Source organism: Mirounga leonina, unplaced genomic scaffold, assembly GCF_011800145.1.
Source record: "Mirounga leonina isolate KUSES-001 unplaced genomic scaffold, KU_Mleo_1.0 Mir_151, whole genome shotgun sequence".
NCBI classification, from domain to species: Eukaryota; Metazoa; Chordata; class Mammalia; order Carnivora; family Phocidae; genus Mirounga; species Mirounga leonina.
Window position 1 is genome coordinate 53,478,803 of NW_023270377.1, and position 23,372 is coordinate 53,502,174.

Consider the following 23,372-nt stretch of genomic DNA (forward strand, 5'->3'; position numbering starts at 1 on the left):
GCCCTGAAGACAATAATCAAAAAAAGAAAAGAAATAATATTCAGAAATATCTCTGAACATAAAGAAGGCTTCAACTTGGAAAATTAATCCTTAACAATAAAAACAAATATCTTTAACTGGAAAAATAATCTTTATCAGGCAAAATTAGTAAAAAGCAAACCAAAATAAGATAGATCCTCATGATACTGATGAATTTAGATCATTCTCTGAATCAATTCAATAAGTTAAATATTAATGAAAAAGTGGAAGCAAGCAGGGGTTAATCCTAGAAAAAGTTTGAAAATATACTCTCTTAAGAATACCTTAAGTTGAAGAAAAAATAAATCTGATATTGTAGAATATTTGAAAACACAGCAGAAACCAAAAGTACTCAGTCCCATCCTCTCCACCCCTCTGTCTTTCTCTCTGAGTGATGGAGTGAATTCTCCAGCTAACTCAAGGGTGAAAGACTAAAGATAAAAGGGAACAAAGAATATACAAAGTAATGTAATAAAAATATTTAGAAATGTAGAACATAGCTAACACTATAAGGAAAGGAAAATTCATGGTCTTAATCATTTCCATTACTAAACACAAAAGAACAAAAACAAATGCATTAAGTTTATAATTCATGAAATTAGAAAAGCCAAATATAGGGAAAATATACATAAATAAATGTCTTGGATTTATCAACTTATTTTACATTATTTATTTATTTATACATTCATTCTAAATATGTAGAAAAACAGGGGTACAGAAAGAAGGTCATAAAAAGTATATAACCAAGGAACAGAAGACACTAAGTTATTAGATAATTGTTGCAATCTATAATAAATAACTAAAAGTGATAATTGTTCAAAGGCTAAATATTCTATAATCATCCTGATTTAAAAAGTACATCATTTAATATCCATCCCCAAATATTTAAGAACTCTGAATAAGTATTGGAATACCTGTCTTTCTATGTGCTATTCTGTACGTACAAACACATAAGCATACACACACAGGCACATAAATCAATCTACATCAGGCTTAATGGTGAAACACCAGTACCATTTCCATCAATGTCAGCAACAAAATAATCATTCTGGTTATTACCTTATTAGCACTGTGTTCTGAGAGTGCTAACCAATGAAGAGTATAATTGTTCATCTGAAATGCACATGAGAATCAAATGAAAATCAACCAGATGGGGTGGGGGGGAAGTTTTCAGTAATGTAGCTGGTTACAAAATTTATCATCTATCTATCTATCATCTATCTATCTATCTATCTATCTATCTATCTATCTATCTATCTATCTATCTATCATTTTTTAAGTGAAAACTGCCAATCTGAAAAGGGTACATATTATATAATTCCAACTATATGACACTTTGGAAAAGGCAAAAGTATAGAGACAGAAAAAAGAGCAGTGATTGCCAGGGTTGGTAGTTGGAGGAGGGATAAATAGGTGGAACACAGAGGATTTTTAGGACAGTGAAACTATTCTGTAGGATACTGTATTGCCGGATGCACGTTATACATTTGTCCAAACCACAGAATGTACAACACTGAGAGTAAACTCTAAGGTAAACTATGGACCCTGGGTGATAATGACCTCTCAATGTTGGTTCATTACTGATTGTAACAAAGGTACCACTTTGGTGTGGGATGTTGACAGTGGAGGAGGCTATGTGTGGGGGGCAGGAGATATGTGGAAACTCTGTACTTTCTGCTCAATTTTGCTGTGAACCTAAAACTGCTCTTCAAATAAAGTCTTAAGAATAAATAAATGTGGGGCACCTGGGTGGCACAGTTGGTTGGGCATTGGACTCTTGGTTTCAGCTCAGCTCCTGATCTCAGGGTTGTGGCCCCCCATCGGGCTCCGCACTCGGTGCGGAGTTTGCTTGGGACTCTCCCTCCATCGCCTGTGCCCCTCTCCTCAGTGCTCTCTCTCTCTCTCAAGTAAATAAATAAATCTCTTCTAAAAATAAATAAATATATATATGTATATATCGTGTGTGTGTGTGTGTGTACATCACCTAAAGCGATGGTAAGATAAAAACAATTCAAGATCCCTAAAATTGGTGACATAAATTATAGCACAAGTATCAACAATTCAGGAGGTGAAATCTGAGAAGACTGTTTTTCTGAATTTTAAACATTTGTTCTTTTTTATACTGGGTATTAATTCAAGAAACAGACTCAATAATGCTATTTTCATTTTGAAAAATATTTTTTCTTTTGAGATAAAGAATATAATTCCACTTTCAAGGGCTGCTTTTAAAGACATATAAACTCTATGGATAAATAGAAATAAAACATGCTAAAAATGTTCTATTTTATGTCTATTTCAAGTAGAGAATCAAAGAAGATGGTTGTAAGGGGAAAAAGGAAGCAGACATACCCATTCTGTTCCTCTCACACATACACACACACCAAACTGAACACAGACAGTAGATAAATCAATGCAAGAGAAATTTGAAATGCCATACACACCAGGTGGAAAGTACAGGAGATTGGGCTGAGCAGGGACTAACTCTGGAAAACACTTTCTCAAGGTTGTTGTATGAAATAAATCTTTAATACCAGCTTATATTCTGATTAATTCCTTCTTTACAGAAAAGGAGGACCTCAAATGACATATACTGCGTCATTGAGAGTTCTAGTTAGTTGGGTTCTGTGAAACTATGTTTGTTGCAAAATTACAGTTGTTGTTACATCTGAATATCCTCTTTCCTCTACTTAAACTAGTAGGCATTTTTACCTGTTCTGAAAATTATAAATTCTAAAGATTATAACTTGAGGATTCTAGCCTTTGAGATACTCTGATACAGGTTCTTCCTCACTTCCTTGAAACTGCATGATTACGAATATGTTATTTACTGGCAATCTGCCTATACAGACTACCCAAGTGCACTGCGGCTATCATAATGACTGGAACCAGTATGTTGTATGCATCTGACAAGACACTCTCAAGGAGGGATCTCCCAGACAAGGAGAAGGAAAAACCCCCTTCAGCTGTCCAACTGATCCTTGGGCACAACAAAGGTCACAGAAAATGGAAGAGGATGGGGGAAGGCTCTGTAAAAGCTGCCTCCATGGACCATGAGGTGGGGAAAGCTGGGGATACCCCCCCCAGAGCTGGAGCAGCAAAGGTCCTCAGTTAAGGGGGTAGAGAGGCCTGTGGGGGCCTTGATATTCTGGCAAGATGGACTGCTCTGTCCTGAGCCTGTCCCATTGAGAGTTCCTGTGTCCAGGCTCAAAGACCCATTGTCCATCAAAGAGAGGGAGGCATTTCCATTCCTTTTTGCAACCTAGGAAAAGCACCAGAGAATGCCAGGGCATGGTTCTAGTAGCCTCATGAAGGGAAAATCAGCTCTTCATGCATCTCTCTTACATATCATATGGGGTAGGAGTACAGCATCCCAGAGAGCCATGAGGTACCAGCAAAGGCACATCCCTTTTAACACATAGCGCTAGCAAAGGAAGGAGTACACAACTCAAAATAAACAGACTGCCTCATATACATAAATCTAAACAAATTCTTGGGGAAAGTGCTAGAACCAATGTCACATTGGTTTGTGAATCAGCCTAAACTTTCTTTAATGATTTAAGAATTGTCCTACTTATTTATTTGTAACATTTTATATTGAAGTTTCCCAGAAAGTCAGCTGAAGTCAGCCATTTTTGACTATCACACTAATCTATTAAATTATAATGTGGCAATGACCTTATTTGAAAACTGTAATTTGAGCTGATTTTTTTTTTTTTAACCGAGCTGATGTATTTTCTAACTGGGACATATGCCCTAGATTTAATAATCATATATTCTTTCTAATCTAGTTTTAATCTTGTAATTGGTATGAAATTTATATTCGGGAATATGGCCCAGCTCTTTCCTCTCATTTTAGGTTTTATTGGGTTTTGGGCATTATGCACTGGACTATTCTCAGAACTGAGTCTTCAAAACATTGTTATGATAAAGAGATTAGGGAATAGGTCCTTATCCTGAACAACCAAACTACCTCATACTATTCCCTCGAGTAATACTTCTCTGGACATCTGTTAATTTTATAATTAATAAAACATAAATGGCTTTTCAAAAAATTATCAATGAGTAAAAAAGTAACATATCAAATATATTATTTTGAGGTAGGGACCTAAAAAAGAGATCACCAGGCCGGATGTCACACTTACCACCCAGGAACACTTCTGTTATTCATAGTGTACAGATGACGAAGGTAGAGTTTAGGAAATTTATTAATTAGGATCCTCAGTTTGGTTTCCAAATCTATTTGACCTCAAAGACCATGCAACAAATTCTTACATTGCTATTTACCCTTCATTTACTAATAAATTAATGAATAAACTAAATGACAAGTCTAGCTTTGTTTTGTTTTTTTCTTACAGGATGGTACATTATTGATGGCATAGAATACAAATTTATAGAGGTTCTTAACCTGGGATTCATGAGTGGGTTTAGCACATTCTTTAAAACCCAGAAATGGGCGTGCTCACTTCGGCAGCACATATACTAAAACTCAGAAATGGGGCACCTGGGTGGTTCAGATGGTTAAAGGTCTGCCTTCAGTCCAGGTCATGATCTCCAGGTCCTGGGATCGAGCCCAGCATCGGGCTCCCGGCTCAGTGGGGGGCCTGCTTTTCCCTCTCCCTCTGCCTCTCTCCCTGCCTGTGCTCTGTCTCTCTTTCAAATGAATAAATAAAATATTTTAAAAAATAAAAAATAAAACCCAGAAATGATGTGGAAAGTGTTGGGTATACATGCATCTCATTTTCCTAGGGAGATATTCACCACCTTTCATCAGATTATCAAATGGCTAAGAACGTACGTCCTTGGGAGTTCATACTTCTCAAAGGATTGTTACCAGTATAGGTTAAAAAAAACAATCCATGGGCACAAAAGCTGGACAACATATTTAACATAATGAGATCACAAGACATTTGATTTTGATGGAAGCAGGTGCCACGGACATTTTTGACACTGTCACTTTGATAATTTTACCCGCGCTAATTCTCTAGTATCTGTCCGCCACTTTCTCATCCACCATTGGGTTTCCAACTCTTGCTAACATGTTTTGAAAGGAAGCTTGGTAATGTCATAATTCCTATTTTTTTTTAAGATTTTTTTTTTTTATTCATGAGAGACAGAGAGAGAGAGAGAGAGGCAGAGGGAGAAGCAGGCTCCCAAGGAGCAGGGAGCCCGATGCGGGACTCGATCCCAGGACCCTGGGATCATGACCTGAGCCGAAGGCAGACGCTTAACCATCTGAGCCACCCAGGCGCCCACATAATTCCTGTTTTAACAGGAAAAATAATATTGGGAACTATGGTTCCCATGACTGCTAATAGGTACTGATTGTCAGCAGAATGCAGACATTTTTGCAACATCAGGAAACATCAAAGATTTGGCCTCTGCTTTGTGACCTTAAATAATAATTCATTAATCCGTGTTGACCGCGTATAAATTGTTACTGAGGCACCAAGTGACAAGTAGCAGCAAATGTCCTGTTCTCTAGAGGAATTTCCTGTCAAAATAAGCATTTCTGTACTGAGCTGAGGTATACTGAAGAGTTGGCTAAAGCAGATAAAATGGTTTAGGTTGAAAATGTTCCTGAATTTAACTCTGATGCATCGCTACTGGGAATGTAAAATGGCATAACTGCTATTGAAAATGGTAATGGTGGGGGCACCTGGGTGGCTCAGGCAGTTAAGCGTCTGCCTTAGGCTCAGGTCATGATCCCAGGGTCCTGGGATCCAGCCCCACCTCGGGCTCCCTGCTCAGTGGGGAGCCTGCTTCTCCCTCTCTCTCCCTCTGCCCCTTCTACTCCTGCTCTCTCTCTCACCCGCATTCACTCTCTCTCAAGTAAGTAAATAAATAAATAAATAATAAAGAGAAATCTATTTAAAAAAAAGAAAATGGTATAGTGGTTATTCAAAAATTTAAAATAAAATTACTATATGATTCAGCAATTCCAATTCTGGGTATATACCCAAAAGAACTGAAAGCAGGGGGGCACCTGGGTGGCCCAGCCATTAAGCGTCTGCCTTCGGCTCAGGTCATGATCCCAGGGTCCTGGGATCGAGCCCCGCATCGGGCTCCCTGCTCCGCAGGAAGGCTGCTTCTCCCTTTCCCAGTCCCTCTGCCTGTGTTCCCTCTCTCACTGTGCGTCTCTCTCTCAAATAAATTAAATCTTAAAAAAAAAAAAATTGAAAGCAGGGACTTGAACAGATATTTGTGTACCCATATTCATAGCAGCATTATTCATAATAGCCAAAAGATGGAAGCAACCCAAGTGTCCATCAGCAGATGAATGAATAAACAAAATGTGGTACATTCATACAAAGGAATATCATTCAGCCTTCCAGAATTATGGAAATTCTGATACATGCTACAATGTGTATGAACCTTGAAGACATGAGGCTATGTAAAATAAGGACAAATATTGTATGATTCTACTTATATGAGGTACCTAAAGTAGTCAAATTCACAGAGGCAGAAAGTAGATGGGTGGTTCCCAGGGTCTGAGTGGGGGAAATGGAGCTAGTGTTTAGTAAGTACAGAATTTCAGTCTGGAAGATGAAAAAGTTCTCAAGAAAGTAGTCTGGGGTAGGGGGATGGGCGGAATGGATGAAGGGGAGTGGGAGGTACAGGCTTCCAGTTATGGAATGACTAAGTCACAGGGATGGAAGACACAGCATAGGGAATACAGTCAATGGTACTGCAATAGGATTGGGTGGTGGCAGAGGGTGGTGACACTGTGGCGAGCACCGCATAACATAAAGAGTTGTCGAATCACCATGTTGCACACCCGAAACTAATGTAACATTGTGTGTCAATGGTACTGCAATTAAAAAAAGAAAAAAGTGGTTGTCTGAGTCCATTGGGGCTGCTATAACAAAATACCATAGACTAAGCGGCTTATAAACAAAAAGCATCTATTTCTCACAGTTCTGGTGGCTGGGAAGTCCAAGATCATGGCACCAGTGGATTTGGAATCTGGTAAAAAACCACTTCCTGGTTCATAGATGGCCATCTTCTTGTTGCGTCCTCACCTAGCAGAAGGGGCAAGGGATCTCTCCAGAATCCCTTTTAAACCATTCACAGGGACTCCACCCTCATCATCTAATTACCTCCCCAAAGCCCCACTTCCTAATACTATCACCTTAGGAATTAGGATTTCAACATATGAATTTGGGGGGGACCCAAACATTCAGACTATAACAGTGGGGATAGTTAGAGAATAATGTGAATGTATTTAATGCCTCTGAAATGAGAATTCAAAAACTGTTAAAATGGTAAATTTTATGTATATTTTACAACAATAAAAAAAGTTCCTGTATTATCACCTATAATGACTTTTATAACATGCAGACATTAATTTTGTACTATTTTGTGCTCAGGTTTCATCTTCTTTATAAAATCTCTCTTAACCTATTAGAATTGCCACTTCAATCTGTATTCCTTCTATATTTATGCATACATATGTTATTGAATATGCACTGCCCTGTGTTTATCTGTACTGGTTCTGTATAATCTTTGTGGGTGGGGACTATGTCACTTTCATCATTGTAGTCTGATGTCACGGGCCACAAAAACCACTCAGATTGTTTACTGGCCTATCATTTCAGTGAAGACGTAAATCCTCTATTATATACATTAAATACAGTGGATGGTGCTCACAGCCTGCCTGAGATATCACCCTCATGCCAGTTCTTTGATTTTATTATATTTGATAGGCCAAAATAATCCAAATGAGTTGCAGACTGGAGTTCCTTATCTGTTCAGTAGTTAGAGAGAAAGACTGTACAAAGTTCAACATTCCCAAGAGAAAACCTCTTCGTTGTCCTAAAAAAAGACCCACCAAGCTGCTAATGGTACTCTTCCCCAGTGCCCGGTCATACATTAGGAATAGGAATAGGAATAGAGGCAGGAGTGTTATTCTTTCAAAACACAGATGAATTAGCCTGACTGCACAGAGTTACCACACCTGCCACCTACCTAATTTACTGAGCCAAAATCAAGAGTCTGATGCTTAACCGACTGAGCCACCCAGGTGCCCTCCCCCCTTTTTTCCTAAAGCAAAACCCAAGAGCAGTGAGGACAGGCAGCAATAGCAACAGAAGTTTGGGACTAGAAAACTAAAACGATATCTGGTTCATTAGTGAGTCCTGTCACAAAGATGATGAGTGGAAGTTTAAGGAATTCAGTGGAAGTTTTAATATATCACTTGATAACTGAGTTGAGATGAAAAAAAAGCTACTTTTCCCCAAATCCCAAGCCTGGGAAATGCCAATGCTAACTGCCTGCTAGAGAGGTTTTGAAAGATGGTCCCAGGACCAACATGCCACCTGGGAACTTGTTTCAAATGCAAATTCTTGAGCTTGTCCATAGGAGCAGGTCAAAACCTGTGAGGCCAGGCGCTCTGTTTCAACCAGCCTGACTCTGGGCAGCAGGTGTAAAGGACTGCCAACCCAACCTTGTTCTTCCCTGACCTAACACCAACCCTAGGGAATCATAATTCAGTATGACACAGAGTTACTCCCAACTACTGGATCTAAAGCCTCAAAAATAAAGGAATTGTTAACATTTTCCCTCAGAAATCAGAAAAAATTATTGTAAGAATTTCAAGTGATAACTGAAGTGTGTAGCATTTCACATTTATATAAATGGCCTTCATACTACTAAAATCATTACCAAAAACTTTAGAAAGCTTATGAAAAAACTATTTTATACACACACACAGTGTCTCCATTTATGAATAAAAAAGAAAATAAAGCAGAGCGCTCTATCATGAACCAACGGGACCCTATTGTCTACCAATGCTTGCGACTACATTTTTTGGCTCCCAGATTCAGAAATGGACAGAGATCACCCAGCCACCATCTGACTCCAAGGGAGGTCAGCAAACTTTTTACATAAAGGGCCAGACAAAATATTTTAGACTTTACAAGTCACACAGTCTCACCTCAGCTACTCAACACTGCCATTGTAGTGGAAAAGCAGCCACAGAAAACACGCACGCAAATAAGCACGACTATGTTCCAATAAAACTTAATTTCTAAAGCCAGCCTTGCAAGCCAGGTTTGCCCCGGGGGCTATAACTTGCTGATCCTTGAACTAGATGATGGAAGATTAGGAAGCATTCTTGGGGGGCGCCTGGGTGGCTCAGTTGTTAAGCGTCTGCCTTCGGCTCAGGTCATGATCCCAGGGTCCTGGGATCGAGCCCCGCATCGGGCTCCCTGCTCAGCGGGAAGCCTGCTTCTCCCTCTCCCACTCCCCCTGCTTGTGTTCCCTCTCTCGCTGTGTCTTCCTCTGTCAAATAAATAAATAAAATCTTAAAAAAAAAAAAAAAAAGGAAGCATTCTTGGGACCAGATACTGCAAAGAATTTTAAACGACTGGAGACTCCCAAACAGCTTCCCCCGGCAGGTCTGTTAATCCACAGGACAGTTGGCAAGGCATTCACAAAGGAGATTCTGAATTTAATGCCTTCTTGCCAACTTCAGATTTCTCTATCTCCCCTAACATGTAAAAGAAGATGCTTTATGTTTAGAAATACACAAACTGAAAAATACTAATAAGATAAAAGGTAGAGAGGATTGCTTCAATCGGGGCAAACTTTTATCTATGATGCCAGTTTATTAAAAAGCCCCATGTGAAAAAGCTTCGCTCATATCCTAAGTAGTTCAAGATTATTTCAAGAAAATGCATAAATTATTTTTAAAAAGGAAAAATGTCAATTAACTTTATTTGTAAGTTTTGTTACATTTCTGAAACTTAAGAAGCTAAAATGAAGATTTAAAAAAGAAGAAAATTGGTCTAGTCCAAAAATGAGTGATGGGCCAAGTACAAGAGCACTTAAGTAATAAATCCTCAACACGCGCCACCCTCCCCACAGTCCCTTCCTGTGTAAATCTGGCAATGTCATCTTTGCAAACTGAAGAAACACCGTACTTGATTTACTATAAACTTTGGCATTTCTTCACCAGTTTTTTCTTTTAAGTATTTTATTTTGGAATAATTTAAGATTTGCGGAGAAGTTACAAATACACCACAGCAAGTTCCCATACACTCTTCACCGAGGTCCTCCTCCAGTTTTTAGAAGCTGACAAAACAAGAGATTTTAACCTTGAAGTCCCAACTGAAAAAAAATGAGACATTTGGAAATAAATTCACATGCCAAATTTGTAGGTATTGTTTAAATAAATCGTACAGTGCTTTCAAATTCAGTACTCTGAACATGAAAATGTAGTGAGCAAACCATCCTTCAGTTCTCAGCTCATGTCACCCCAAAATAGACACCATCGCTTTCACTTTCTAGCACAATATTCTTTTCATTTCTTTCACAACACTTATCTCACTCAATAGTTGTATTATTTATTGGCTTATTATCTGTCCCCAGAGACTTTACCAGTTATGATTCCTGCTCTCCTTGTTGTAATCCCTGGGCCCAAAATAGTGACTGGTGCATTCTGAGTAGACAGATGCTCAAGAGATTGTGCTACACAGATGACTGAATGAATGAACGAATGACTACATAAATGAGTGAACACTTCAGATACAGCAGGGGTGATGCAAGGCACAGGATAAAACACACATATATTTAAATTGTCATTTTTTCTGAAATCTCAAACCTTTAAAAGTCTCCCACCAGCTATACACAGTGAAGTTTCAGGGAGCCTATGTGTTAGTCCACCATCTTTGAAATCACTTCTTACTGAGGCAAAGTTTAGAATTGCTACTCCTAATACATCCCTGTTCTCTGAGGCACTTTCAGGCTCTCTACTTCATTTAGAATGTTTGTCTTTCTTCTATCTCTGGACCTGCACTGTTGAGGAATGGTAGACACTAATAAAATACATTCGATGCAGCACAAATCAATCTCCCATCCAAAGAGTACAATAATCCCACTGTCGCTTATGGAACATCTCCTGCTTATGATGAAATGAGTGGCAAATAACTCAAAATATCTGGTGGACTAAAGGTTTAATAGACTGAATTTCACTGCCAAGAAACATACCAACATTGATACTAAAGACGGAGTTGAAGGAAAAATTTATTTTCTAACCTCACACATAAATTTTGAAAGACCAAAAATAATGATAATAAAAGATAAAACTCTAGATTTCTTTCTGCATAAAAGTAAAGTCATAATAAGTGGTAGTAATGCTGAGCTTATTCATTTGAAACTATTTTACGTACTGAAAGAATAAAGCAAATAAGTTTGTAATCTTATTTTGAACCAAGACTTTCAGTGTAAATGAAAAGAGATACAGATATAAAATCAAATAATATTAAAATGCCATAAAGTTAACTTGAAAAAAAATCAGTATGAACTCAGATATTTTATTTTTAAATATATATAGTTTCTACCCTGCCCTTGAAAAAGCCAAGAAACAGTGAAAACCTGTAAGAATGAGCCCTCCTAACACCCAGACTGTAGTTTCTGAATTCCATTAACTACTAAAAAGAACCAGGGCTTCTTGGAATGGCTGATACTTAGACTGGGATATGAAATGTACAAGAGGAGCTTGGGGCATCCTGTTGGTACAGAAAAGCTGGGCCAAGAAATTAATGGGACAGGAATGCTTCCAGGATGTTCTGTATCTTGATCTGGTTGCTGATAATATGGAAATGGTCAGTTTGTGAAAATTGCTTGGGATTCTTTTTGATAGGCTCTCTTTTCTGTATGTATACACAGGAGCCAACTTGAAGGGAATCCCAATGAACAAAGAAGGTATTACTTGAGGATCCAGGGGGGAAAAAAATCACTGCAATTAATTAAAACATAATAAATATTTTTAAAATCTATGAATTTATGATGATACTCAAGGAAAAGGGGAACCCTTCCCCTAAAAAAAAAAAAAAAGAAATATCTTTGATCACCCTTTGAAGAAACTGAAGTACTAACTCTGAAATTGTCTATCAAAAGGTTAGTTTTAAGCACATACTCTGTTTTTCTTGGATGACTGTATTTCAGGGTCAAATACTAGTTGATCCAAATACCTGATGTCTACTTCTAAAGATTTTTATTTATTTATTTATTTATTTGTCAAAGAGACAGAGAGACAGAGAGCACAAGCAAGGGGAGTGACAGGCAGAGGGAGAGGGAGAAGCAGGGTCCCTGCTGAGCAAGGAGCCCGATGTAGGACTCGATCCCAGGACCCTGGGCTCATGACCTGAGCCGGAGGCAGATGCTTAACCATCTAAACCACCCAGGCATCCTGATGTCTACTTCTAATAACTTCAGAATAAAAGGGAGGAGGGATAAATGAATCCGGGTGTGTGTGTATGGGAGTTCACTATACTATTTATTCTCTTAACTTTTGTACAGTTTTAAATTTTCCAAATGAAAGGTATTTTTTTAAAGGAGAGGAAAAAAAACAGCAAAAGAGTAAAAAAATCTTAAGAAACAAATCAAAATTTCCTTCTTCCCTACTATTCACTTATGAAACCTGCGATATTAACAGCATACTTTTTTTTCACTTAATTACTTCTTCATTCCCTTCCCACTTTTACTGTATATGTATCTAACACACAATTTACTTTTCAAAGCTGGTCTAAATTTTTCAGATTTGGGGTTTTTCTAAAACCTCAGCTACCAGAATGAGAAAGACAACGTACAGGGGATGGACTGGTCTGGGCACAGCCTTTATCCCTGGATAAAGACTCTTTCCTGGTCCTGTGTTTCTATTCTTATCAACAGAGTGAGAAGGAAATTTTGAGGTCTTCTCATTCCTCTTCCCTGTAGAAAAGATAGCCAACTACCTCCCCCACCCCCCCAACCCCGGCCCCTTCAGCTCTTTGGAATGAGATGCCTGTTGAGCAGAAGAGACCTCCTTCAACCTGAGAGACAGAAGAGGATGAGAAGCCCAGGAGAGGAAGAAAGGGGCAGGTAAAATGACATTGGCATTGCCAGTTCTCATTGGATATCGTCTCCATTCCCACTACCTGAGGGAGGAGTCTCTCAATCCTCAAAACAGATAAAAGGGAGCAAACATCAGCAAAAAGCTGAACACACTACTCCTCCATCCATGTTATATTTGCTGACTGGTCAGCTGATTTACTGAGTTTATCTTTTTCACGACATTTCAACCTGTTTTATATGTCCATAATGGCTTCTAAGCACTCCCTACTCCTTTTTTTTTCAGTCCTGGATAAGTAAAAGGGAATGGGGAGGTAATAACAGAGCTCCAAGAAAATGAGATAAAGGGGGCTTTCTGAAATATTTCCCAAGTATACGTGCATACACACTAATTCCTGTGTTGAAAGAACAACACAAATAAACACATTTTGTAAAGGAAATGAGATGCTGATTGCCAGCTTTTTCCTTTTAAAGAAGAGTTTAATTTCTGTCTTGTAGTCAACTCACAACTCAGCAAATGTGTGTGGGAACAAATTTCCATTTACTTTATTTCCATGAACTTAAACCTGATGGTCAAAGGGACTCATGTACATTTCATCTCTGCTTGTGGTCAAGTACCAGGAGTTCCTGGGCAGTACTGGCCTAAGAGATTTCCCTGAGACAGAGCAAAGTAACTTAGCCAGAACCCTAAACCACCCGAAATAAATATCCAAACCAGCCGGCCTTCTGTCTTGTCTGCTTCAACACAAAAATGGATATCCTGAGGCCTAAAATCTACTTAAAGTAACAGTCACTACCCATTCAAAGGTAAATGAGTCGTTGGGACAAGAACTGCTGTTTGGGGATCAAGGCCGTTTCCTCCAGCTGTAAATTCTGATCAAATAATTAATGTTTAGGGTTAGCTAATATAGACAGAAAAGGACCTTATGATTTGAAATGCCTTTGTGGTTAAAGTTCTTTATTACCGTGTAAAAGTATGATTCAATATCAAATTAACAGGAACATCCCTATAACTAGTTCAGCTTCCAACAATATACAGCGATCAAAGATGCAGAAAGAGACACTTTGTGATTGACTACAACCCACTGTGCTTGAAGGTACATCTGATTCTGATGGCAAGATTTCTCAACGTCAAAAGTTCCACCCGTGTAGATGGCAGAGCACATTGCTCACTGAATCACTCTGGTGTCCGGACTGAGTCGGGGGCTAGTAGATGCACTCCAATCCCTATGGGTGTCATTCAAAAAGAGGCCAAATCAATGAACCAGTTTTGCCTCCCAGGTACGAAAACAGTAAGATCAGGCGCTGGAACTCTGGGGTCATAAAATATCACTCTGAAATGACAACCTCAAGGTCTGGAAAGAATGATTCAAACCTCATCACTATGAAAATCAGATTTCCAAACTAAGAAAAATGGACCATTCTGATTTTGGAAAAGTCTTCCCTCTTCATAGGCCGGTCTGGGAGGGGTCAGCTTAACCTCAGAAAACCATCATTTTCAAAACACACACATTTTATATAAAGTAATAAAATGCCAAACAAGAATAAAGACTAACAGCGTGTTATGTGTAAAGTACATGGAAGTGACTTGATGAAAGGAGAGGAGAAGAAATTGACGCCTAAAGCAGGAAACTTGACAACAAAAGTCTATAGGTGCCACGCAGGTAACATAAATCTGTAAGGATGCTTGCATTAAATACTTCGGGAACGGTAAAGATTAGCAAACTTCAGTCCCTGGAATAGTAACAGGACCAGATTTTTAATCTTCCAAGAGAAGCCAGGTATCTTATTGTTCTGTGAAGTTTCCAGATTGTCCAATGTTGGCAATTAATCCAATTTTAAAAAGGAAAATGTTTACAGGTTAAAAGATTATAATCTAAAACTTGACCTACGGGCTGCTGTTTTGCAAGCTCTGCTCTAAAATGTAATTTTAAATAATGCAGTAATAAACAGAAAGCTTCTCACATAACTATGATTACATTAAATTATTGAGCCTTGGTTTCTGCTCTACCAAGTGGAACCAGTCCACGCAAGGAAAGGGTAGGAATGGTATCTGAAGATTTGGGATGTTTCCCAAATTACAGATGTCTAAATTATCGCCACCACCACCCCTGTGCCCCAGGGCAAATAAGAGTTTGAGTAGAGGACACATGGCTTGTGAGAGCCCCCAAGAACTCTACCGGTACACCCTCCGCTCTGGGCGTCACTGACCTCAAGAAAGTAGAAAGCTTTATATGACTGGGAGGAACGTGTCCAAATTGTGAAGACCAAAGTCACTGAGCCTAAGGTATCATATAGCCTATGTGAAGTGGCTCGGAAAATAATAACCGCAAATAGCAAAGATGACAAGGAGCCCCCCCATAGTAAGCATTGTTGATACCATGTTAGTTATTTCAGTTTCTTGGGAAAAAAAGAAAATCAACTACTTGTTTTCTAAGAAAGACTATAAAAAATGGATGCATTTTGGGGCACCTGGGTGGCTCAGTTGTTAAGCGTCTGCCTTCGGCTCAGGTCATGATCCCAGCGTCCTGAGATCGAGCCCCGCATCGGGCTCCCTGCTCTGCGGGAAGCCTGCTTCTCCCTCTCCCACTCCCCCTGCTTGTGTTCCCTCTCTCGCTGTGTCTCTCTCTGTCAAATAAATACATAAAATCTTTAAAAAAATAAATTAATTAAAAAAAATAAGATTTTATGTATTTATTTGAGAGAGAGAGAGAGCATGAGTTTGGGGGGGAGGGGCAGAGGAAGAGAGAGGGGCAGAGGGAGAGGGAGAAGCAGACTCCTCACTGAGCAGAGAGCCCAATGTAGGACTCGATCCCAGGACCCTGGGATCATTACCTGAGCCAAAGGCAGACGCTTAACTGACTGAGCCACCTAGACGCCTCAAATATACCAGCTTTTAAGGTTGGTAACAACATGTTAGCAACTCTATTTCATTATTATTATTCAGAATCTATCTCCAAGGGAAGCATTTCATGAGTCAAGATACATAAATGAAGTGTCGTTTATGTTTATTTTAAACTTAATACTCATTTTTAAAGAGGAAATGTTAATATTTTGAAAAAGACATCAGTGAAATGCAATGTTGTAAGGACAAGTTTCCTTTTGATATATATTTTTTAAAGATTTATTTATTTAGAGAGAGAGAGAGTGCATGCAAGCAGCGGGTGGGGGGGAGAGGGAGAGAGAGAATCTCAAGCAGACACCCCGCTAATCAGGAGCTCCACAAGAAGCCTGATTCCACGACCCTGAGGTCATGACCTGAGCCAAAATCAAGAGGCTTAATCAGCTGAGCCACCCAAGCGCCCCCTCCTTTTGATATTTCAACAAAAAATAGCTTAATAGCCCCCTCTCTAAGCCTGTGGGATCCAATGGATTAAAGATGGAAGAGGCTGGCCTTAACTAAAATCAAAAACTTCTACTCTGTGGGGGCACCTGGGTGGCTCAGTCGTTAAGCGTCTGCCTTCAGCTCAGGTCATGATCCCAGCGTCCTGGGATCGAGCCCCACATCGGGCTCTCTGCTCTGCGGGAAGCCTGCTTCTCCCTCTCCCACTCCCCCTGCTTGTGTTCCCTCTCTTGCTGTGTCTCTCTCTGTCAAATAAATAAATAAAATCTTTAAAAAAAAAAATGGATGCATTTTAAGAATGTGTGTATGCATGCATGCATGTGCATATATGTATATAATGCAAGCAGGGTTAACATTTCATTTTGTAGGCTTATATCTGCAGCTTTATTACTCTAGAAGGGAAGGGCAGTGTCTTATTTCCCCATGATGTCAGACTGCAGATAGAAAAAGGTTAACAAATATTTTGGCAGGTTTTTCTACTTCCTATCCTAAAAAAAAAAAAAAAAAAAAAAAATCTGGTAGAACTTTTTATCAGGATGCCTAAACATAACCAGGATTATAATATATCACTTTTTGGTCTGATATACACATAAAAGAATATATAAAGAAACACCTTCCTGTGACTTGGTAATGTCTCACTAATCTTTTGCTGTGTTATTAAGCACTGCCTAATCTAATCCTGTTTCTGATCTTAAGCTTGTGTTCTCCTAACTCACCTTGCAACCAGGAGTCAAAGTCTTCCAGGTCAGCGTTAAGGTAAAAGCTCTTCAAAGTGGTTTATCCCTCAGATGCCGGCAGCTTTTTCCCTGGGACTCAGTCTGTCTATTGACCCTACTGGGGTTATCTAGTCGATGACAGGTATAGATCCTTGATTTCTTTCTCGTGCTGTTTTGTGGCAAGGGGTAGAACTGAAAAAGAGAGATTACACTCATAATAGTACAACTCCACAGAACTTTCATGAGCTTCTCAGGGGACTGCGGATGACCAATCAGAAAATTCCTTCCAATATACCTTTTGAGGAGAAAGTTCATAAGGGATGGTGTCTCAGATTTTTACCTCCTTTGCCCAGTTTTATGGAATCTCAAAGATGTAGCCACTGTACTCGTCAGCCATCAGGTATCATGCTGAGCATAACATTCATACATTCATAATTATAACATTCATAATTGACATCTTACCCAGAGTCTGGAGTAGGAAAACTCTCAATTTATATAGCAAATATTTTCTAAAAGCGGATAAAGCAGATTTTCCAGAAACATGTTTAATCCTCCAATTAAATGTAAACTTTAGAATGTATGTATGTATTTAAGTAGGCCCACACCCAGCACAGAGCCTAATGCAGGGCTTGAACTCACGACCATGAGCTCGAGACCTGAGCCAAGATCAAGAGTCAGATGCTTAACCGACTGAGCCACCCAGGTGTCCCTAAATCTTAGTTTTTAAAACCAGTAGGTATGAAGTGGTTTCACCACCTAAGCATATAAATGTACTATCACTGTGCCCTGATAAAGACTCATTAATAGTCTGTAATTTGCCATACAGAGTACATCAGCCAAACTCCTAGAACAATCCTCTAGCAGAAAGGGCTGACTATACTATCGAAGAATACAGTTTGCAACTTGGCATTATTTCTCAGAAGGCAAAGAATATTTTATGAGAAGATAAACTATGTTCACTTTAAACTTGGAGGAGGAGGAGAGAAGAAGAGAAGAGAAGGAAGAGAAAGAAAGACAAATCAGAGAAGTACTCCAAAGTAGAAGCTAAATGATTTACTCTGATCCTGAAATGTGACAGCAGTTGTTTCCTTCAAGCCATAAACCTCTCTAGCAGGTTCATTTATTCACAAGGTAGCTTTAAAAATTACTCCCCAGGTTTGATGATTTTTCAAGCCTCTTTTTTCACTTGGTTTTAGTTTTTCTCTTTTTACTTATGGAAAAGTAAAAAAAAATTAATGCACACACACATATTCTGAAAGATGATGACTTCATAGAAGAACAAAAGATTGACGTCTGCTCAGGATCCTATGCTGTGATTGCTCCTGTAAGTACCATTTTTCTGGGAAAAAGGGGGGGCTGTTTTAAACCCCCCTACACCTCTACAAAAAATGGTTTTTTAAAATCTCTACTATGTTGTAAGACAATTCCATGCATCTTATAGGTCCTAAATAAAATTTAATTGATGACTGTGATGACGACCTAGAACTAAAGTCAGGGTGCATCAAGATTATTTTTGTAGGCTCAGCATGATACCTGTTTATTTTCTGCCAACACCACTCAATCCATGCTCTTTAATCCCACATGATTATAGGCAGACTGAATATGGTCAGCTGCAGGAAATCCCCTCCCCACTCTTCTTTGCTCTTTTCTATGATGGACTCTGCAAGCTTTGGAAAAGGAGAGAACACTGAAAAAGGAAAAGAAAGAAGAAAAGTATGGCAAAGGGCCCCCTGTGCTACGCTGCGGGTTCTTTTCGCCTGCGCCCATTCCTCTTCCCTAGTCTAACTCACCATAACTTTTTAACCATCCTGAAAGGGCAAGTGGGAAAGTAAAAGAGAATAGATATCCGTGGGGGTAAAACCATGGTTTCCTCTCTGTTTCCCCCAGTCCAGCCCCAGAGGAGGGGAAGAAGGCAGGTGAATTTTGCTTGCCATACCTAAGGAATTTCCAGATTGTGCGGTGTTTTGTGGCCAGCCTATGCAAATCAGACCCTGGCCCAAGGAGCTTTTTTCCACTTCATTCATCTCTTTTCCCTTTGCCTATACGTCCTTCAAAACCTAGCTCAAAATCACAACCCCCAATACCTTCACTGATCTTCTCTGCTAGAAAGAAGCAATCTATCGCACCTGATACTTCGGTCAATTCGACTGATATATACAACTGTCTTGGTCTTACCGCTTGCTTCCACCTCTTATCTCCCCTATCAGACTGCATTGAGTCTGAGAAGCAAGGACTGGACCTTAGTTCCCTGCACACAGTAAGTGTGAGTTAAAAGTGAAACTTACAACGCTTCTATTCATATGTATGTACTTCGTAAGAAATTAGTCTATTGTTCTTTTGCACAAAAGTATGTATTTTCACACAGTGTGTATGCAATGTCACAGAATAAAGGTTTTGGCTTGTTCTGAGACTATAATGAATGTTCATACAGACATTCTGTGCAACCTTCAAAAAGCCAGCAACCACAATCAAGTGTAGTGCCTTCTATAACCTTCAGGGGAGGGGGGCTGATCACTCTGATTAAAAATTAGCACTCTATCAATATGTGGTTCAGATATAATCAATCATCCCCGGTAGTTACTGAAGCCAGAAATATTAGGCATAATTATTTTAGTTCAGCTTCAAAAACTTGATTAGGACAGAAAGATTTATATCATCACATTCAAATTCCAAATTTGCAGGTGGCTAATATATTGTTTTATTCAAAAACCAAGAAGTTTAACCAAGTGACAACAAAACTTCATTTAATTAAGAAACTGTACAGGGTTTTTTCCCTTACACATAAACCGTGTGCAGGGCAGAAGTCCAAAGGTATCAAGCTTATAAAGTTCAAGTCTGATTACTCCTTGTGACAAAACATATCGAAGATTAATTCTTAAAGCTCTTGTTAAAAATACACTCAGAGAAGGGAAGAGTTGTTTCTTTTTAAAACTATGACCAAAATTAATGCTTTTTTTAAAAAAAAGTAAACCACTTTTTATCAAAACACGTGAAAGGAATCATGTTCTAATTTAACTATACATTCTGCAGACCAAAAAGCCTCCCCAACACATTCCACCTAAGCAATTAATAAATTAGAAACTGTAAAGGTTGGAAAGGCTGATTCAAACAAAGTCTTCTATACCAACGAGTACGCGGGTAGGAGTCTTTGCAGAATCTCATCAGGGAGTTTAGTGATTTGGCAAAGGTTCCTTCTGAATGGCTCATTCAGGAAGCAAATGATCCATTATCTTTGCAACAGAATTTTTCCTGTAAGTTGTGTGACTAATCCTCCCACAGTCTGAATTTTGCCCACTATACACCATGTTCTTGTCCAGCACAGTCCCCACACATTCCACTCATTTCTTATTCAGGTCCTCAGAGCATATGATGTGTTCTACCAAACACTAGACTGTCTCGTGTAGCTACTAAGTTAATGCATAGAATGCAAAATGGAAACAAGAAAAAGCGAGCTCCATCATTCTGTAACATATTAAAGATTCTTAGAATAGTAAAAACAGAAAGACCAGCAGAAGAGTATTTACACAAAGTTAGCAGCCTACATAGCAAAGTCCATTTCACAACAAAAATAAGAGATGAGACATTTTTGACTATTTTCTGTACATTAGGTGGCCCACTGTGCTGACTCAATGCCCACATCATTTTCACAAAGACTGGTCTTTATTTAAGGTTAAACATCTTAAATTGCTTTCCCAGAAAACTATAGCCTAAGACCTTTTCTCATTATCTTGTTTACTTTGTGTACTGTCTCCATTAAATATCTTAGTTAGTAAAAAGATTTTGCTATTTTGTTTTTTTTTCACTGGCAACAAGGTTTAGACAAGAAACTGATTCTCCTCTTCTTACCTGTGATAATCCCAAATACAATGAGGATTTCTACACTGTGTCTAAAGCCCTGGAGAATAGATTTAGTGCTACAACCCAACAGTCTATGAAAACAGGCTGTTCCGGAGGTAACTTCCTAACGATGAAAAACACGATCTGTAGGCACTTTCACCCAGCAACTACTGTGGTTTTCCTGTCAATAACTGAAGAGCTGATTTTTATCTTGGAAATGTATCTAACCTCATTAGTGCTACCATATATCAAATAAGTTAAAATTCACCAACTGATACAACAGAACAGAGTTTTCACATCTGCCATTAAGCACTGATTAATTTATCCACTCATCACTAAATCAATTGTGCAGCTATTATATGCAAACACTAAAACCAGACACTAAAGAAATATAGAAATGTAACAAACAATCAACAAAAACAAAGCTCCTTTCCTTAAGAAATTTAGAGTTTAGGGGCCCCTGGCTGGCTCAGTTGGAAGAGCATGTGACTCTTGATCTCAGGGTCATGAGTTTGAGCCCCATGTGGGGTGTAGAGATTACTTAAATAAATAAAACTTAAAAAAAAAAGAAGAAGAAATTTAGAGCTTAGCCATAGATAACAGGATACAGTATGTGAATAATCTTTTTAAGTTACAAAAGCAGAAAATATATTACGGATATTCATGGCATGAAAACATTCATTCTAGCTTAGAATTTCTGAGGCAGGTGGAAAGTGATGGGGGGAAATTGCTCAAAAGAGGAGGCAGCTGAAAGATTAGTAGATTCAGGCAAGAAATGGACACAAGCAGAGATGGATAAGGACATTTCAAACAGTGAGGAAAAGTGTATGAAAATCAACAGATGAGAAAGTATAGACTGTAGTCCCAGTACTTGAGTCTAGGGTACAAAAAAAAAAAAAAAAAGGAGGAGGGTGGGGCGGAAGAAAGAGAGGAGGTATGGAACATCTAAGATCTTCCACGAAGGCTTCTGTGGAAGGTCTTAAATGCTAGTAAAGGACTAGATTTCACTAGGTGGGCTGTAGAGAACAGGAGTTCAGTTCAGAGCAGCAGAATCACGTGATTATGCATCAATGGAGCCAATGCAGGAGAACAAATTTGAGGAAAGAGAACCCAGAGGCAAGAGAGGACCTCAGAAGACATTTAGCAGCCCCAAAAGGAAGGCAGAGCTACCTGGGAGAGTGGGCATCCAGGAGGGACACATGAGGAACATATATTTGATAGAGCAAAATGTGATCCTATTTGGCATCACATATTTCTTGTCTTGGCAAAATAATGGGAAATAAAGCATAACCATTTTTTCAGAAACATGACTGAAGAAGTAATATATGGTCAACATGTTAATAAACTGAAATAATTTACTTGGCTCATTTTCTCAATCTGTTATATTTCTATAATTTAGGCCAATTTTCCCAGATTTTTTGTTTATTTATATCTAAATTGGTTTAAATTGACACGTATTTCTCTGAGGGTGGGGAAAGTGTTATATTTTTCCAAATCCCAAAGGCCAAGCACAATTAAGGACCTGGCATCTATTAAGGATTCAAAGAAAATTTCTTTTTCCAAATTTAACAGTTTTGTCAATGCTGACAAAAATTCAGATGACTGATTATACAGGTAAGAATTCTGATTATTACTTAAAGGAGACTTCAATTTTATTATTCCCTTGACAATTTCCATTTTGTATCCAAAAAACAAATAATACAGAAGCTACTCAATGGTCCTATTATTCAGTTGAGTATAATTTTATTTAAAAATTCTAAAGCACTATATGGGGTGCCTGGGTGGCTCGGCTGGTTACGCGGCCGACTCTTGATTTCGGCTCAGGTCATGATCTCGGGTCCTGGGATGGAAGCCGCATTGGGCCCTGCGCTCAGCAGGGAGTCTGCTTCCGGATTCTCTCTCTCCCTCTGACCCTTCCCCCACTTGCTCACTCTCTCTAAAATAAATGGATACATCTTTGAAAAACAACAACAACAACAAACAACCTCTAAAGCACTGTAACTATGCCTTGGACAGATCCTGATCCTCCAAAAGTAGTATGCTACAGAGAAAGAGTTTGTACTTTCTCTATGAAAGTCCAAATCAGTAAACATTTTAGGTTTTGTGGGTCATGCAGTTGCAACAGCTCTGCCATTGTAGCAGGACAGCAGCCAGAGGCAAGATGTAAATGAATGAACATGGCTATATTCCAACAAAACTTCCCTTACAAAAAAGTGGTGGATCGCATTCAGTCCTTGGACTATCGTTTGCTGACCCCTGCCTAGCAGATAGCCCAGCTGTGGCAACTTGGTGTGATTTTGTTGTTTCTTGTTCCCCCAATGTACATAACTGATGAACTGACCAAAAGAAAATTACTCTGAGAAAATGGGCTCCAAAGAAAATCTCTACTGCTAGAATAGTGATTAAAATGAAAAAATGGGGCGCCTGGGTGGCTCAGTCGGTTGAGCGACTGCCTTCGGCTCAGGTCATGATCCTGGAGTCCCGGGATCGAGTCCCGCATCGGGCTCCCTGCTCGGCAGGGAGTCTGCTTCTCCCTCTGACCCTCCTCCCTCTCATGCTCTCTGTCTCTCATTCTCTCTGTCTCAAATAAATAAATAAAATCTTTAAAAAATAAATAAATAAATAAA

At 39.0% G+C, this 23,372-nt stretch overlaps 1 protein-coding gene across 3 annotated transcripts in view; it reads right to left on the bottom strand.

The window, feature by feature from the left end:
• OSBPL6 (oxysterol binding protein like 6) overlaps positions 1–23,372 on the bottom strand; it is a 198,327-nt gene that overhangs the window by 91,635 nt on the left and 83,320 nt on the right. Inside the window, exon 2 of one of the 3 annotated variants that reach the window (XM_035007654.1) lies at positions 16,909–17,100. The exons of 1 other annotated variant lie outside the window; for it this stretch is intronic. The gene's annotated coding sequence lies outside the window, so the exon portion shown is untranslated. Of the gene's footprint in view, positions 1–16,908; positions 17,357–23,372 lie in introns of those variants that run through there. One more of the 3 variants, XM_035007655.1, reaches the window with a different exon arrangement.